The sequence below is a fragment of the Onychostoma macrolepis genome, chromosome 16, assembly GCF_012432095.1.
Source record: "Onychostoma macrolepis isolate SWU-2019 chromosome 16, ASM1243209v1, whole genome shotgun sequence".
Classification (NCBI taxonomy): Eukaryota; Metazoa; Chordata; class Actinopteri; order Cypriniformes; family Cyprinidae; genus Onychostoma; species Onychostoma macrolepis.
In genome coordinates this window covers 16426070-16444125 of record NC_081170.1, presented here as the reverse complement: position 1 = coordinate 16444125, position 18056 = coordinate 16426070, and the positions used below count along the sequence as shown (strand labels likewise).

General features: G+C 39.0%; 1 protein-coding gene across 14 annotated transcripts in view; it reads right to left on the bottom strand.

The window, feature by feature from the left end:
• LOC131521718 (ETS domain-containing transcription factor ERF-like) overlaps positions 1–18056 on the bottom strand; it is a 76154-nt gene that overhangs the window by 44759 nt on the left and 13339 nt on the right. For 4 of the 14 annotated variants that reach the window (XM_058746691.1, XM_058746695.1, XM_058746696.1 and 1 more), the window contains 5 exons: positions 17720–17751; positions 17494–17564; positions 12628–12751; positions 11441–11580; positions 8258–9120 (listed from right to left, as the gene is read on the bottom strand). The gene's annotated coding sequence lies outside the window, so the exon portion shown is untranslated. The other 10 variants (XM_058746690.1, XM_058746689.1, XM_058746687.1 and 7 more) reach the window with 9 other exon arrangements.

Sequence of the window (18056 nt, the reverse complement as noted above, 5' to 3'; positions counted from 1 at the left end):
GAAAAGGAAGAACTAGAAAGAGGATTGAGGGATTAAAAGACAGAAAGGAATAGAGGGGGACAGAGAGAAGGAGAAAGAGAGAGGGGCAGTCAGCACGCGTGTCAGAGTGAAATATAGATGGAGGAGGCCAGTGTGTGTGGGGGTCAGAAAGGTGCAGTGTAACTGTCGACAATCACAGCCTTATTTACCTGTCAAAAACACTATCATCCCACACAGCCCCAGCCAAGCAATTTCTGCTGTCGCTCCCTCCCTCTTCTTTCTCTCTTTCTCTGCCTCCAATTACAAGCTAGAGGGCTATTTCTCTTCAGGACAAAAACACTGCCCGCCAGCCCTCCCTCTCTCTTCCGATCACCCTCTTTTTCTCTCCCTCTCTTGCCCCTACTCCCTTAGCCAACAGTTGCAGAGTGGAAATGAACAAGCTGTAAACACACACCACTTAGCACCATGTGTGTGTGTGTAAGTGCGTATCTGCCAGTGTGTTTGTGTGTGAAAAGAGGTTTGTGGAAACCAGTACTGACTAAAAAGACAAACCTGACTGCTGAGTGATTGACAGCTGTGATGACCCACACCTCTGATCAGTGACTGTTTCCTTTTTGTTTAAGCAAAACATCAAAGTTTATTTTTAAGCATTATACCACAGTATATTGACATGATAAACACATTAAGGTGATGCAGAGCTATATCTGCTCTACCTTACAATCTAAATTCAATAAAACATTATTTGTGCTTTCAGGCAGCATCCACTCAAATATGCTGTCATTGACAGCAATGAGAATAAAGAATTCAAGTCCACAAGTTGAACCACCAAAACTGAGCTGTTGCTGAAGGACTGAATGCTAAAGCTGCTATTGTGCCATCTGAGGGGAAACTGAATGTTGTAACAGCATTAAAAACCACTGAGAGCTTTTCATGTCACCACTGACAGAAAGAAAATGGCACACAATGATTGTGTGGTGATTGTATAAGGCTTGTGATATTTCTTAAAAACAAGAGATAAGCTAGTGCTGAAGAACAAATTCACACTTGTAAAGTATTTTCAGATTTGTAAACCACTAAAGTCATTGATCTGTCCTTCAAAGTCACAATTGAACAGAATTTGTGCTCAACATATTGTGAAGAAAAATTACTAATGTAGTGCAAGTTTTGACCTTTTTTGACTGAAGATTGTGTAGCCAAATATTGATGTATTGTTCAGAATAAAACCAGCAACATGCATTAAGTGCAAAAATAATTTCATGTCAACTTCAAGACCAGCAGTAAGATAAATGTCTCCCAGGCCTTCTAAATAAGAGTCCCACATCTGTGGATTTTTCAACATGTGATGACCTTGAAGCTGGCCTTGCGGCTAATTCTCACTCTTAAATATCACAACCCCAGTGGCCAAGCTAACCCAGGTACAGCATTCAGAGCATTTCCACCAGCTTGTTCACTGACAGAGAGTGACAGATAACAAAGGTGGCCGTTGCACAGCTTGGTTGATATGCTGTGTGGACTCACAGATACAAGGAGTGGATGGATACGTGGGTGGCATGTCTTTGTAGTAAACTGTCACTCAGTCACAATGACACACACATACGGGCCTACATACACAACCACAAACATGCACATCACCGTCATCTGTCTGAAAGATACTAGTCTGAGCTGTTCATTTAGATCAGTCAATGAGTGCCTGAAACATGATGCAAGACAATATAGAGAGAGAGAGAGAGAGAAGATATAAAAATTTGAGAACAACCTCCAATTCTCAAAATTTTAGGGGCACTGCTTAGTCCTATTTGAAGTTATCCTAACACCAGTAAAAGTGCAGTTGTTTAAGCATATTTAATGAGTTAAATATATTCTGAAGCACAGTAACTTAAAGGAGATGTTTGAAAAAGAACAGTGATCAAAATTAGAGAACACTTTCAGATACCTGCCAGTTAATAGTGTTAATCTGGGACCTCATGCTTATTTCCTTAATTGTCTGACAAACCTATTTAACTGGCGGCCTAACTTTCCAGTTTTCACTGACTTTGCAAGGTAGTGAGCTGTTCTAAAGTGACTGAAACCCTCAGACAGCAGGTTGTCCAGATGATGATTCTTCTAAATCAGCGATTTCTGGAATATTTCATCTTTACAATGTCACTAACTCATTCAAGTCCCGCAAAAGGCTGGTCGTCCACCTAAGACAAATCCATAACACTGAGAATCTCAATGGGGAATCGGTTCAACACTGCAGCTGGAATTGCTCGCCAGTTCAGCGCTGAATAGGATAAGGATCTGTCTCGGCCTACAGTGTCTCGAAGTTTAAGAGAATTTGGACTGAAAAGTCCACTCTCTCTTCAGCCAAAAGAACCAAAAGGCTAGACTAACCTTTGTTGTAGAGAGACGAGAACTGGTACAAAGTTCACTTCAGTATTGCAAGCAAGTTTAATTTATTTGGATCCGATGGGAAACATTATGTTGATCGCAAACGTGGAGGAGAAAGTGTCACAGTTGGGGGATGTTTTCTGCAGCAGGAGTTGGGCCTCTTATACATCAGCTACATGGCAGAGTGAATGCAAATGTTTATCAGAACCTCCGGCGACAACATGCAGTTCTTATTGCAGTTTTCATGCAGGACAATGTCCCTTCAGACTGCAAAACAGGTAAAGCAGTTCCTTGAAGCTGAAAACACTGAAATAATGAAATGGCCTTTTCTAAACCCAGCTGAAAATCTTTGGAAAATATCTTAGTGACAAAGTTATGATTAAGAATACCACTATAGTCCCCGAACTGTGGAAAAGACTGGAGGAAGAGTGGACCAAGATCACACCAGAGCAGTGTGAGAGACTGATGTCCTGTGGCTGCAAGGGCCTGTAACACATCCTACTCATTTTCGACTGCTGTAACCTTCAGAAATTTTAATTGTAATCTTTTTTGTGCTACAATCATTGCTGTTCTCTCATTTTGATCTCCACTGTAAACATAATATTCGCATCCATAAGATGCCTGTTATTTCAGGTTGCTGCACCCAACAATTATAAGTCAGTCTTTACTCATTTAGGCAACCACAATCGCTGGCATACATTTGTTAGAATAAATACATAACTTCACAATACAATTAATTCAACATATGTAACCCTTTCACATTTTCTTCATTACATCTCTACACTCCTCACATGTGCACTATAATTATCATTGGCACTCTGTCACATGTTCAGCATAATGTGTCTGCAGATTTAATGTTTTCATTGCAGTTTGCATTAGACCTGCTCCCACTCTCATTTTATTGAATTCATATAACTAAATGAACTGCACCTTGCCTCTTGGCAGTCCACCATTACAAATAAAAATCTCTTAATTGCTTTTCTTGCTTAAAGAGGAAAACTATCAAGCTGATAAGTGTTGAAAATTCAATACACGTTCAAATAAGCTTTACATTTAGTGTAACAGAACGGACAAATAATGTGTTTGGGAGATGACAAACAAGTAGTGAATCTTACAAACCGACAAGGGTCATTGTGACTGAACATAATGGGCTTAAAAGCTTCAGCGTTCTGTAATTATTTTGCATCGAAGTAATTAATATCAGCCGATTTTCAGTTGAGGGGATTGCTGGCAGTATGAAAGGTCAGATATGTGCCCCTGTATCAACAAGTGACAAGTGGTGAAAGCTAGTGTCAAAAATAAAGAACTGATATAAATGGAAAGGCTGGATAAAAGCAAAAACTCATCGAAAAAGCTGGAGAATCAAAATTTACTGACCAGTGAAGTGGCAAAACTGAGACACCTCTGGAGAGGAAAGCACCAGGGAGATTGCTTTGACAAATTTTGTGAGTCAGTCTGATGTGGAAACCATATCACGGCTACCAATCCCCAAGATCTGCCACCAGCTTTCTGTAACTGGGCTGTCACCTTCTTTAACAGTGTGAATCCACTATGAGATTTATGAGAACAGATGTGTACCTGACAAAAAGCATTACGTGTGATAACAAATTATGATATCAACAGTAAGGAGGAATATAACTTCACATAAACAAACAGTACAACATCAGACAAATAAGATAATACGTACCTAAAACATACAGTTGTGCTTAAAACTTTAGCTAGCCCTTGCAATACACAAAAGATATTTTACATTTTTAAAATTCTATCTATTTTGAAGAAGAAGAATAAGAAGAAATGAACACTTTTATTCAGCCAGAATGCATTAAATTCTGTTAATCAACCATCCTTAAAAATGTATCACGGTTTTCACAAAAATATGAAGCAACACAACCGTTTTTAATATTGAAAATAATAATAAATGTTTCTTGAGCACCAAATCACTACATTAGAATGATTTCTGAATGATCATATGACACTGAAGATTGGATTAATGGCTGCTTATTCTGCTTTGCCTAGCATAGCATCAAAAGATGTTTCTAGAAGCATTTGAACAATATAGTGTATATTTAGGCATTTATTACATGCAACAAAATTATAACAAATCAAATGTACACTACGTTTTCTATTACAATTTTACGGAATGATAAAGTTTACATACCCTATGTATTTACACATTGTGTTTCATTAATAAATTGTATTATTTGTAGGAGTCTCTCAACAGTCCAGAGTAGCAAATCTGCCACTAGCCACTGTGAGGAAGAAGTGCATGCTGGGAAACCAAAGAACCTGTAGTACCTTGGAGATTTTTGCTTCATATTACTGTTTACAGAGTTGTTGTAATTTATTTTTCTGAAAAACATAAAAGAACTTGGGATGGTACAGAACAATTACTGTTTTTATAATTTGGTATAACATTACATAATTTAAACAGCACAGATAAATGTTGACACACCATCATAAAAGAAAGAAAAAAAAAGAATAAAGTAGTATACAGCTGGTCATGTGAAGGTCAACTATTTATACGTTTAAGCTTTACATCATATTAAATTTAGTTGTCAAAAGTACTATTAATTTCTATAGGTGTAAAACTTTTTCAAGTAGAAAAAAAAAAAAAACTTTCAGGTAAAAATGGATAGAGAAATAAAGAGAATGAAAAGACAGAGAAAAAAAGAATTTAAGAAAGGAAGATTGGGAGGGGGCAAAAGAGAGTGATGGTGGATTGAGTGTGTGTTAATGCGCTGTGCTGTGGATTAGTACGGGCCGCCCGGGCAGCTGAGCAGAACCAGCCAGCCCTCACAAACCAATCAGGCCTTCATTAGGCCAGGCGGGGGGGATCGATGCTCAGCCCACATCAATTAAACAGGCCCCAAACCATGCACACTCTTCAACACACACACACACACACACACACACACACACACACACACACACACACACACACACACAAACACAACTATCCTGCACCCGTACGTTCTGTTCTGTTCTACTTAAGATGTGCACAAACTTCATTATATAATTCATGAGTCTTTAAAATATGTAGGAAAAATTCTCTTGCCATTAATAAACAAAATGCATTTTATATTTAATTGAAATGATTGAATCATGTCAAATTCTTTAGCCAATCAGATGTTTTCTTTTTAGCACAATACGGCATACTGTATTATACTGAAACCTCTGAATCACACAAACACCCCACATTCACAGCACAAAGCTTTTTTTATTCTCCCTTAGAGACTTTGTAACATAGTAGTTTGCATCTGAAGAATACACATCAGTCATTGTGTTCTATATCATTTCTGCCCCTTGCATCTGTGTTTATTAAATATTGGGGATCATTTGAAAAGTTTTATGCTACAAATAGGAATATAGTACTTTCAGATACTTTTAACATTACTATCTTATGGTTAATTTCATTTTGCATACTTTAATGCAATCTTGGACTAGACATGGTTTTGTTTGAACATTCATTGGAATGTATTTTTCAATACAATATAAGTGTATGTGTGTGAATATACGATAATGGAATTTTCATTTTGGGGTGAACTATCCCTGTAAAAAAAAAAAATTATAAATAAAAAATTATATACATAATATAATTATATACACATACACAATTTCATTTATTTTGTAATTAAACTATGTAATTCTGTTACATGTAACTTCCCAACACTGCTAATGAATGCTATTTAAATGTGTGAATAATAAGTTCAAATTGTACAGCTTTTTGAGATATTTTTAATAAATAAAATAAAGCCTAAAATCTCTGACAAGTTAGTTTTATTCTCTTAATTTGATGTGTAAAGTTAATAGCGTTTTAGACCAGAGTACGTGAGTGGAGCAACAGCAAAGTTAGTCCAGGATCACTCAGAAAGTGGTTTTCTCTCAGTGGAACTGGAGCAGGCTGATCATGAAAGAAGGTGACTGGAAGTTGTCGTCACTCTGCTCCACTCATGGGCTACATCAGGGTTCCTCAAATGTTGCCCTGGAGTGCCAATGCCCTGCAGCGTTTACCTCCAACCCTAATCAAAAACACCTGAGTAAGTTCATCGAGGTCTTCAGGATCCCTAGAAAATCACAGGTAAGTGGGTTTGAACTAAACTCTGTAGGGCATTGGCCCTCCAGGACGGAACGCTACTTACCAGATTTTAGTCACTTTGGCTTAATTTAAAAATATTTTTGTTTGCAGAGAAGAAATACAGCAACTAACACTTTTTGTCTTATACGTGGATATTAAGTTACTGACAATAACACCTTTTTAGAGCTGCTGTATAAAAGCAGTATCACTTTCACAATAATGCTATACAAGGCCTCTTCAATATCAGCACAGTGCAGAGCACTAAAGCCGATTCACACATCTGTGCTGATATTAAGTCTTGCTCATGTGATAAAGTATATAAAAATCTAAATGAAAATAGTTTTGCTGCTGTCAGAAATAATGAGTTGGCCAAAGATTTTTCGACTGAGCCATACATGTGTTGATACTACGTACAGAATGCCCTCTAGTGTACGTCGTCTCTGGTCCGTTAAAGGGCGATTACAGCGCCTTAAGATACAGTATATTACGGAACATGAGTAAGAGACGAGAACAGAACCTGTAGAAAAAGCATGTATACGCGCGCGCGCAACATCGATAACACCCAATTACATCCACGCTCGCACACAGAAAGTCTTGAACACACAATTACACGCGCTACGGACAACCTTTTATTAACACTCAATTACACACACGCATAAATCACCAACGAAGCGCGCACCGCACCGTGACCGCAAGAGCGCGCACGGGTCGTTAGCCTTCACGCGCTCAAAACCTAGAGAAAGACGGTGTGTGAGTGTGAGGGAGGAAGAGAGAGGGAGAGAGCGAGACTCAAAATAAACGTGTCTGTGTTAGACGATTACCGGGCCGCGCTTCCTGCCCCGCCATATCACCTGCGTTCACTAGCATTGACACGTCAGTCTGCGGCGGCTAACGCGTTGTGACAGCGCTTAGATTATAATATCTGGCCCGTATTACTGGGTATTAGCGCTATTACGGCACCCCGCCCTCGCTTAGCCCGCTCAGGTGGACCATTTTGGAAATGGAGAAAAAGAAATGAGGAAACCGATAAAAATGCATGGAGAAAAGCGAGACGGGGGGAAAACAAGGGACACTCATTAAGTTAACCCACAACCGAGAACTAGACTAAAATATCTGCAACATGCCAGCAGTTTGAGTCTAAATTGAACCATTTCTGCCGCGAATGGCAAACTCTCCCTAAAAGAGGCATTGTTAGTTTCAGAGAGGACTGCAAAGCAGTAATACATCCTGATCCTATTAGATAGATGATTAAGCTTTAGTGGAAAGAGATCAGCAAGTTCTATTAGGAGTAAAACCGTTTATCTAAATGAATTTATGTTTATTTATTTATTTATTTTTTTAAGGGACGTGCGTAATTATACAGACTTGGGTGGCATCTTCTTAATATGTTCGTTTGGCTCAGAAATGATGAAGAGTATGAATCAACCCCGAGAAGATGATTTACGGTTTGTACAGCGACACGCTTGACTCGCTATTGCTTTTCAAAACCCTCATTTATTACACAAAGAATACACTTATATATCTAGGTCTTGTTGTTTTAATTAGGGAAATTAATAAGTAAGAATAAATTAATATTGCCTTGTCTAGGCCCAGCAACTTCAATACCGGGGCATTTCTGGGCGAGGATACATTTGCGCAGCGCAATTAACGCTTAATAAGTAAGTGATTAATTATGATTAGCACACGGATTCGTGGTAATGGCCTCTCAGTGAGCTCACAATAAGGCTCGACGTGTTTATTCGCTCAGGAGCCCATATATTCATCTCTGTCTGCTGGTGTGATCATCTGAACCCCAATCTACATATCCAAATGTGAGTGAGTGGGTTCACTTACATCTCCATTTGTGCTGGAGGCCTATTTGTTCTGCTCACTGTGGATGGTTGTTCCCTTTGTCTATTCATCAGCAGTCCATTAGTGGCGCGCCGTTTGAACGGCTTGGTGCACACAGACGCCATATGATTAAAGCAGCATTCATTTTTTCCCCCTAAATGTCTTTATTTGCACTGTGGGAAGGGGTGGGAGTGTTAGATGTCTTCTTTGTCACCCCAGCAGGGTAATATAGTGTGGATTGGAGGCGTCCATCAATCGAGGAACTGTGATATCCACAATCGAAAGCTTGTGCCATGGGGCACTAGGGTTCCACGGGTGCCAGTTGTCTCCAAGGCAACCCTGACAGATTCTTGACAGGTGGAATGATGACATCATGACCATCTCCTTTGGCGAAATGTGAAGGCTACGTTCAAGGCCACACTTCAGATGAGGTGTATACCGAAACTCAAAACTGCTCTGGTCTGGTCTGGTCGAGTGGCCATTTGACCAGAACACTGGCAACATCTTGAAGATGACTATAGTTACTTTTGAGACAATTCATACAAAGAGGCTGGGCATTTTTCCCCCCTTTCTCTCCCTTTCTCTCTCTCTCACTCACTCACAATGTTCATTGCCCAGAAAAATAATTTCTTGGTCATTTCAACCCTTTTGTGAGCGGCAATCAATTTCTCTTCTTTTCACGATGGTTTGAGAGTGTGCGCACAGAAGTTTGACCTTCTCTAAAAGATCTATCAATTCATCCATCCTGCAATCTGTCTATTTATGTTGTGATCGCTCTGCTTTTTCGTGTTCGTTGATGTGAGAGCATCCATAGGCTCATCTGGTCGTCAATCCGTCATCTTGTGTGGCATTCTGCAATTATCCAGCTACAATATAAGAAAAAAAAAGATCAGGTGATGGCGGAAAGGAAAAAAGCCAGTTATTTGACCAAATGCATAGCCTAAGGAAATATAGATTTGTACACTGTATGTAAAAGTCACATGTATACTCCTCACATGGGTTAAAGGAAAAAGATTCTACCTGGGTTCCAGATTTACTTTAGTGTCTGGATTATTGCCCTTGATTTTATCAGTCCAATCAGAGTGCCGAGGATATATGTAAAATATATTTATATAAAATATATATTTATACATTATATATACACTGTAAAAATACACATATCTAATCATTCAGTATTAAAAGTGTTATTTATATTGTTTATATAAATATACAGTACATACGACTCTCCAAAAGGCTTAATTTTACTCATCAAAAATAGGTTTAAGACATTAATTTACATCTTTTGATTTAGTGTACAAGTATGATGGAATCGCTAATCCAGTGACATTTTTGCATGCACAAGGAGTCCAACTACAGACGGTATGATGGACACACAGAGATCTGACCTCACCATCATTCAGCCTGTCTGGAATTACACAAAGAGACTGAACTGTGGAAACATCTTCAAGATGCTCGAGAATATACCTAAAAACTGCTTTATAAACTGTGCAAAAATGGACCTAGGCTGGGAAATAAGTTGTTTTAAAAGGTACAGGATACCAAAAAATGGATAAAATGGATAGTTTTTGAAAACATCCTCACTTCCATACCGCATTTTTTAAAACTTTTCACAGTACTGTAGCTTTGCAAGTAGATTTCTCTAAGTGCATTGCATACACAGTATTGGAGTGAAAAAGCAAGAAAGAGAATGACTGGCAACACACTTGGCACTCTAACAATAACGTAGGAAAAATAACTACTTTTGTTTGTAACTATTTAACTGCATTTTGACATCTAAAGAGGTCCATCAGAACACAGTCACCTCATTTCACAGATATAAATGCTATGAAAAACTAGAAGGGTGGCAACTTTCGTGTTACATGGACTACAAAGTAATAAAGATCAGATCTTCCAAGTTTTCTCTCCGTCTCACATTTTTTCTTTCTTTCTTCTGACTATAACACCACACCCTATCAATCCCTATTCTTTTCTTTCATTTTCACTACCATCTTTCACCATCCCTTCATTCTCATTGCTTGTTCCTGTCCGGCCGCTTTCCCCTTCACTTATTGCCCGTCCCTTCCTGCAACACACACACACACACGCACTGTCCCTTCCAATCTCCCTCTTCCTCTCGCTCTCGCTCTCCCTCACTCACAGGACGATATTATATATTCCAGTCTGTTCTTTGCATGATTTGGGGAGTAGATGAAGCCATATCCCGCTCTCCTCCTCGGCCTCTCCCTCCCTCTCGCTTCTCGCCTTGTTGTTTAATGTTTCAATTTGGAGGAAGCAAACATTCAATCAGACAGATTAACTGTTTAATGCATGTCATCAGTCAAACTGTCTACAAGAGGGGGACCCTTTGCCTCTCCCCCCATCCACACACACACACACACATACACCCCAACACCCGCACGCTGATGCTCTGCCCTTCTCACTCCCAGGATTTCTGTGGCCCATGCAGACACTGTCTACTCTAATATAAATACACACATTCAGCGAGACATGCATGGCTCTTTCTCAGCTATTCTCAGATATATATATATATATATAAATATAAATTCAGATTCATACAAAAAGAACTAGAGTGAAAAAAGCATGAACAAGCACGGGAGTCTGGTTTATACATGTGACATTGTGGATGCATAATTAGAAAGCCATAAAATCAGTCACAATCAGGTTTACTGAGACACAGACTGCAATTTATGCATATTAATTGCGCATATTTGTTTTACGCCAGATGTATAGACCAAAACAACAACAGCCGTTTGCGAATACAAACATATTTGAAAAGTCTGTCTCTACTGCTCTCACTTACAGACTCGCAGAGACACATGCACACAGAGAGCCGGGCCAGTGGATAGGGAAATCAAAGTGACAGGGAGGGAGAAAGAGGAGGGAGTGAGAGATTAAAGGAAATGAAAAGAGTAAAAAGGAAAGAGGGAGAGAAGGAATGAGAGGTAGAGCGTGGAGAAGGTGGAGTGGACTGTAAAACAGGCGCAGATAGAGCTGTGCGCCATAGAAGGCACGCATTGCAAAGGTCACTACAAATATGTTTGTGAAATTACACATTGGTGAATAATCTTAAACCCAGAATTGTGGGTTTTCTTCACTTTTTTTTGTATAACTCACATTTTCAAAAAGATGACACTAAATAATATAATAAAATGATCTCATAAATCCTCTCTCTCTCTTCATTCTCACCCAGCATGCGTCTCTTTTCCCCCACTCTCACTGTGTCTGCTTGATGACCACAGCTCTCAGGGTGTCTAAACCAGGTAAGTATTGACAGCCAGCTCAAGTGACTCACAGTCCAACAGTCAATATGCAGACAGAGACAGGGTCTAAAGGTCAATGACAAAAGGAGAACAAGAAGAGGCAGAGACACAGAGAGAAAAGACATTCAGCATTTGGTGTGATTACTGTTATTTCATACTAAACAGTTGCCAAAATGAATGAATTGCCTCAAATGCGAATGCAAGATTGAGGTGAGATTATGATGCTTAAGAGGAAAATGGCTGTTGAGGGTCAGAGGCCAGCGGTCTTTCTTGATCATCACATGCTTCTACAACATGTTTTGGGGATTCTAGAAAATGCACCAAATTAGGGTTTTAGATATAGATATAAAGTAATATCCCTATGAAGCAATTTATGCCAAATCACTTCTAAATATATTATATGCAACATTTCATGCATATGTGTGTGTATATAATATATAGATTTATTATTATTATACAAAGCGGTTTAACATGAATTACTTTATGTATGAAGTAACTATTTACGCAATAGAATAAATTAATTTTCAAGTGAGTGTGTATACATATAAATAGTATGTATAATATATATAGTCACTTCATATATAAACGTAATTATGCTAAAATCACTTCTAAAAGTATAATATATTAAGTGAGGTTTCAAGAATACTAAAATACTACAAAATAAAATACTAATAGATGCCACCGCTAAAATAAAATAGATACTAATATATTCTAAGTATAATACTCTTTCAGACATACAGTACAACAACTAATAGAGACAAGTTACCTAGATAGTGTGCTTAGAGGAGACACGCACACTCTGTATTGACACTGAGGGAGTGTCAGCGTGTATTGAATGAAAGGAGTAAATGAACACCCCACCCTCTTTCTCTCTCTCTGTCCATCTCTCCCACTCCCTCTCTATCGGCTATCAGTCTCTTTTCCTCTAATCATTTCCTTCCTTCTGGCCTTCTTTTCTTTCTAATGCAATTACCTTTCATTCATCTCTTCCTTTTCCTCTCTCTCTCTCTCTCTCTCTCTCTTCTCATTCTCAGTCACTTCATCCCCCTCCTTATAATCTGGCTCTCTGTTTGTATTACTTCACCCTATGGGGTATTGGTTTCCTTTACTTACTCTGCAGTGATTCTCTCTGATTCACTTCTCGTTTTGTGACGCGCACCGCAGCAGTTCCGCTGTGTGTGAACATCTTTGTCTCCCTCCAGATCCCTTTTCACACTTTACTCCACTTCATCTCCACCTGCACCTCGAAGACACAAATATCCCAAGATGCTCATTAATCAATTATACTGACGTATTGAGTTATTCTATTGCATACAAGTCTTGAACAGTGAAGTAGATAGCCAGACAGCCAGATAGATAGATAGATAGCCATGGCACTGGTATTACTTGCTCATAAAAGTTTTAAGAAACAACTTTTCTGAGGTGTGTATCTGCATGACAAATGATAGATCTATCTATCTATCTACATTATTTCTTCCTGTCAAACTCACACTGAATGATTAAAATGCATTCACTTCTCTTTAGACATTACATTATAAAGTCAAACAAGGTTTTATGCATTAGTCATTTAGCATTAATGCATGCAGTGATTTAGCATAAATGACTTTCACTAGCTATTAAAGGTGTGTAAAACGTCCAGGATAAATAGCGCAAAGGAATGCTAGGAAATACGGTGGACTTTGTTTCAGAGCGATAAGAAAAAGCGTCGTGTTAAGATTCGGAATTGCAAAAGGAAGGATCACGGCACTTTGCCAGGAAAGAAAAAAGGGAACAGGAAAATAACATGTCTTTTCTTACCTTCTGTTCGCTCTCAAGAAAAGTGGGAGTGAGAATGAAAATAAATAAAGTGGTGCACATTCAAAGTAACGACCTTACTGGCTGACAAACACCTTTCCCCCTCAAAATTTGTTAATTCAGCTTCCTGCCCCGTGCGCATAGCTGTGCCAGAAACAGATGGCTGCCGGAATTGTCCTCAAGCGAAGTTCTAAAAGTGTTTGCCAAGAACGTCGCTGATGAGCGGCGAGGGCATCTAGTAGCACTCTATGAATTTTCTGATGGAAACAAAACGCGAAAAACAAAGGCGCGTGCGTATCAAATATAAAATTTCCACACGTGCGTGACGAATTTCAGTTCCAGCTCTGCAAAGAATATACACATGCAAAAAAGTAAAACAGTAGCTTATTCAACTAAATGCCAGACGTGCCTAAAAAAATTATGAAAAAGAAAGTGAGATGCTTTAGTATTGGCGAGAGGAGTGCGCTGTCCATGGTGCTTAAATCGCCGCACATTTATCAGATTTACTTGCATATTCGAATTATTGACAAATTTTTACAGATTTTTAAATAAATGTGTCTAATGTCAAAGGTCAGTATTTGATGTGGGAGATGATACACGGGGCAGTGTATGGCCCGGACACATCTCTCGAGTGAACAACAGAAATATTTGAGGCCTCATTTAGCACTCAGCTTCAGGAGCATCCATTTCAATTAGCCTGTTGTAATCTCCAGCACTTCGCGGTTCCGTGCTCTGCTTGTTCTACCATGATGCCAACACTCGATATTTGATCTGGACCCGGCAACCCTGACTATCCCGCCCTTTGATAAAAAAAAAAAAAAAAAATAGCACGAGTGGGCTCATGTGAGTGACCCTTTATGACCTTGACCACCTACACTGAGGCCTTGGGTTTGGACGACGATGCCCCGGACACAGCGCCTTCCCGCCAGAGGTCTCTGGATCGTTTCATCAAACGCTGTCTAACAGCGCGCGCTAAGTAACGGACCTCCCACTCCCAACAGAAAAGCGCGAAAACATCAATAGGATCCAACGATCATTTACAAACACTGCCAATCAGCATTCGTTGAGCAAGAACTTCATATTCAACACAAATATTAGGGAAGCATTCACATGAAATGGAGATGAAGGAAGACGCAAGTCGATGTGCGGACGGACAGATAAATGGATGAGTGGATTTGTCTGCATGGGTGAATAGATAAGTGGATAATATAAAGTTTGCATTCTAAAAGAAAGCGAGTGCTGAGAAGCGGCCACGCTTGCTGTCACTCAGTCATTAATAACTGCAGGCAAATTAAGCTGCTCTTAATTGAGATACTGGGCGTGCATAATTATTTTTGCATACATTGAATAAAATTATGGTATATGTGTAACGATGATGTATAGTTAGTATGAAGTAGCTGAAACAGCCTTGTCCTGATTCAGCAAGTCGAGGCGATTCAGAGGTTAGGCTACTTGAACCTCTAAAAGTTTTGTGTGTAGGCTAACAGCATTTAGCTGGGGTTTCAAAAATTTCAGTGATTACAAAAGTTAAAAATTAAAAGTTACCTGGCGGTAAATAGATCGCGAACAGGCATGCCGAGTACAGGCTACTGGGTCATTATCACAATTTTTTGGGTCATTAAAAATCATGCCTTTTTTTTTTTTTTTTTAAATCAGATTTACTAACCCACAAGACGACGTTAGTATTTTAAGATGATTAACTAACTTTCTGTGCGCCAAAATTCGAGTTGCTCGAGATGAATCTCAACAGATTGCATTCCATTTTTTAAAAGCTGGTTTGTATAATTCTCACATTGTGGATACACAAAAACAACACAACACTGGGAGACCGCCACTGCTTCACCCCCTCCTCCCGTGCACCTCTCTTCACTCTCTCCACTGGAGAAACGGCAAGGAACCGCGACGCGAAGGGCCGCACATAGCTGATCAATATTCGATTTAGTTGCTAATTTAGGGCCTTTCTATAGCTGTCATCCCGTGATGTATGAGTCCTAACCCGAGGTCGCCGTGGAAAAGAAGGAGGAAAAAAGAAAAAAAATATCAAACACCAGTCAACTTTTCACTTAACAATAGACCGACTTGAATATTATTTATGGCCGAAAGCGCCACTTTATGGGTGAATTGCTCCTATCGCTGGCTGAATGATGAAGCGGGCCTGTAAGTACACGACATACAAGCACACACACACAAGGGGTGAAAACGTGTAAGCACAGCTATCGTGCGCCGGATTGAATGAGAGCATGTACAGGGGACGAGGAAATATTAATTTCCAAAGACTTAACCGAGTGGCCTTTGCATAGCTGTAAGTGAGTGTGATTTTTCCATTGCAGCATCTCGAGAGTCATGTTCAATTCAGCAGGTGCGGGTCAGGGACAAAATACTAGGTGATGCTAGCACTCAGTGAGAAACTTTCCATTAATAGGTTACAAAAAAATGCATGGCAGTGTAAGAAAATTAGATCTGACAAAAACACACAAGGCATAAAATACAGCGATATTCATACTAACTCTCTCGCACTCACTCGTTCTCTCTCTCGCACGCACAAATATCTGCTTTATTTCGCCTCTTAATGTCTTCCCGATCGATCACCGGTCTCAGGATGTTATCAATAATTTGGAAGCTTGATTAACTTCAACGTTTCCATAACAATTCTTCGCGTTCATACTCTCCAGCATTTTTAATTAACACTTGCTTAATTAGCTCGAGATGGTATTGGACTATGATGGGTATTTGTATGGGGGAGGGCGGAAATTAACATAAAACCTCTCCTGATAAATTGATATATTATCAGGAAAGAAATGTTGTAGGAATTTCTAAGCGGAACGAATCATAAACAGACATCAATCAAAAGCAAGTAGCTAAAGACAACGTATAATTTTTTAAGAAAATTATTTAATTATTTATGCAAACGGAGTTCATTTCACATAGAGAAAAAGATTAGAACTAAGGCAGAAAAGAGTTTGTTGACTCACCAGAGTGGAGCAATAAACTCGAACCAAATAAATCACACATAAAACAACATAAACTATGAAGAAACGACATATGAAAATGTATTATTTAGCATTTTGTGTTATGTATGTTTTTGCAAGATTATTTTCTAATACACTTATGGTCGCATAGGTTGTTTTATTGACAAGTAACATTTCATAAAACTTATCAGACCATTAAGCTCCAAATAATGTGGCCTGCAGTACACCAGCAGTCAATATGAGGGAAAACTCTGACTACATGAAAAAATGACTACATGGTCACACTGTCATTGAACCTGAATTGTGATTAAGGCGATAGTCTCATGCTTCTTAATTACAATGTACATCGCAATTACAAATCTCCACAAGTGCTCTAATGACTATAGAAGTCCATTCTGAGTGATTAAGATGCCTAGGCAAATCAATGCCAGCTCTAACTTTTGAAGTTGTGTGCCTGGGTGGAATCTGTGGCTTGTTTTATCAATTAACGCTTATGTAAAGATTGGCAAAGGCTAATCCTTAAGGGATTAAGGGCCTATAAATGGCCGATGCCGTATGTTATACTGGAAAATAATCAACTGCAGACTATGAAGCCAACAAGGTCTTAATATGTCAAGAGCTACTAATGCTTCTTTTGCATTGTCCTATATGAACACTTTCAAAACATGACTGTAATTTAAAAAATTCAGCCTCAGAATCCATCATTTAAGGTAACATTATATATGCAAATGCAGTTGGATGATTAGAAGCACTTACTCTGTGTGTATTAATGTGATATCATGTCTCCATATGACAAACAGAACCCATCTCCTGCTTTGCATATGACAGGCCTAGGGGCCCAGCTGAGGCCTCCTGGCTCATTTGTATAATGACTTGAATGGGGTTAATCTTTTAGTTATTTTAAGCAGCACAAAAATATTCACATTCCCACTGGTCATATAATGGAATCAAAGCAGCATGTCCAACATGTTCCCAGAGTTGAATAAGCCTTATTAATAAATATTTTGATCCATTCCATTTAGCTTTGTTGGGTTGATATGTATGCTTGGATTCCCTTAAACTGTATATGCATGCTATTTTTCAGATCCTGCATTGGAGGTCTACAACAATCATACTGGTTATATATTATTATGCAAAATATGCAATAGTACATTGACTGCAAGGGATTAAAGGGATTGTTGCTCGCAAAATGAAAATTCTGTCATTATTTACTCACCTTTATGTTGTTCCAACCCTGTATATCTTTCTTCTGTGGAACACTTTTACAGTGAAGCACACCTAAAGTTCCTTTAAAACAATCACAGCTTTGGGAATCAGTTATAAAAAGCATGATCTCCACAATATGACTCAAAACCAATTAAACATTTCTATGCTCAAAGGTGGGATACTAAAGATTTATAGTTTATAGGAATTTACAGTGATGATTACCAGGGTTGACTGACCTCTGTGTCCCATCTGCTTCACTGACGGATGACTGACAGCCAGACAAAGAGGGGGAAAAAACACAAGAGTTAGAGTTATGTGAAACAGAAGCAAGACAATGGAAAGCACAGAAAACTAAACTTGCAGAGCACACAAGTTGTCAGTGTGATATTACTGTCAGACAAAAAGAGAATCTCCACTGAAGGGAAATATGTAAACACTCATAACAGCTTAAATCAGACGAGAATGTGAAAGGGACAAGAAGCCAAATGGCTAACAGGTCCCTCCAGACAAATCTGAATGCCCTCAGTGCTGCTCCCTCCCTGATTTCCTCCTAACCTCTCCATCCCCTCATCT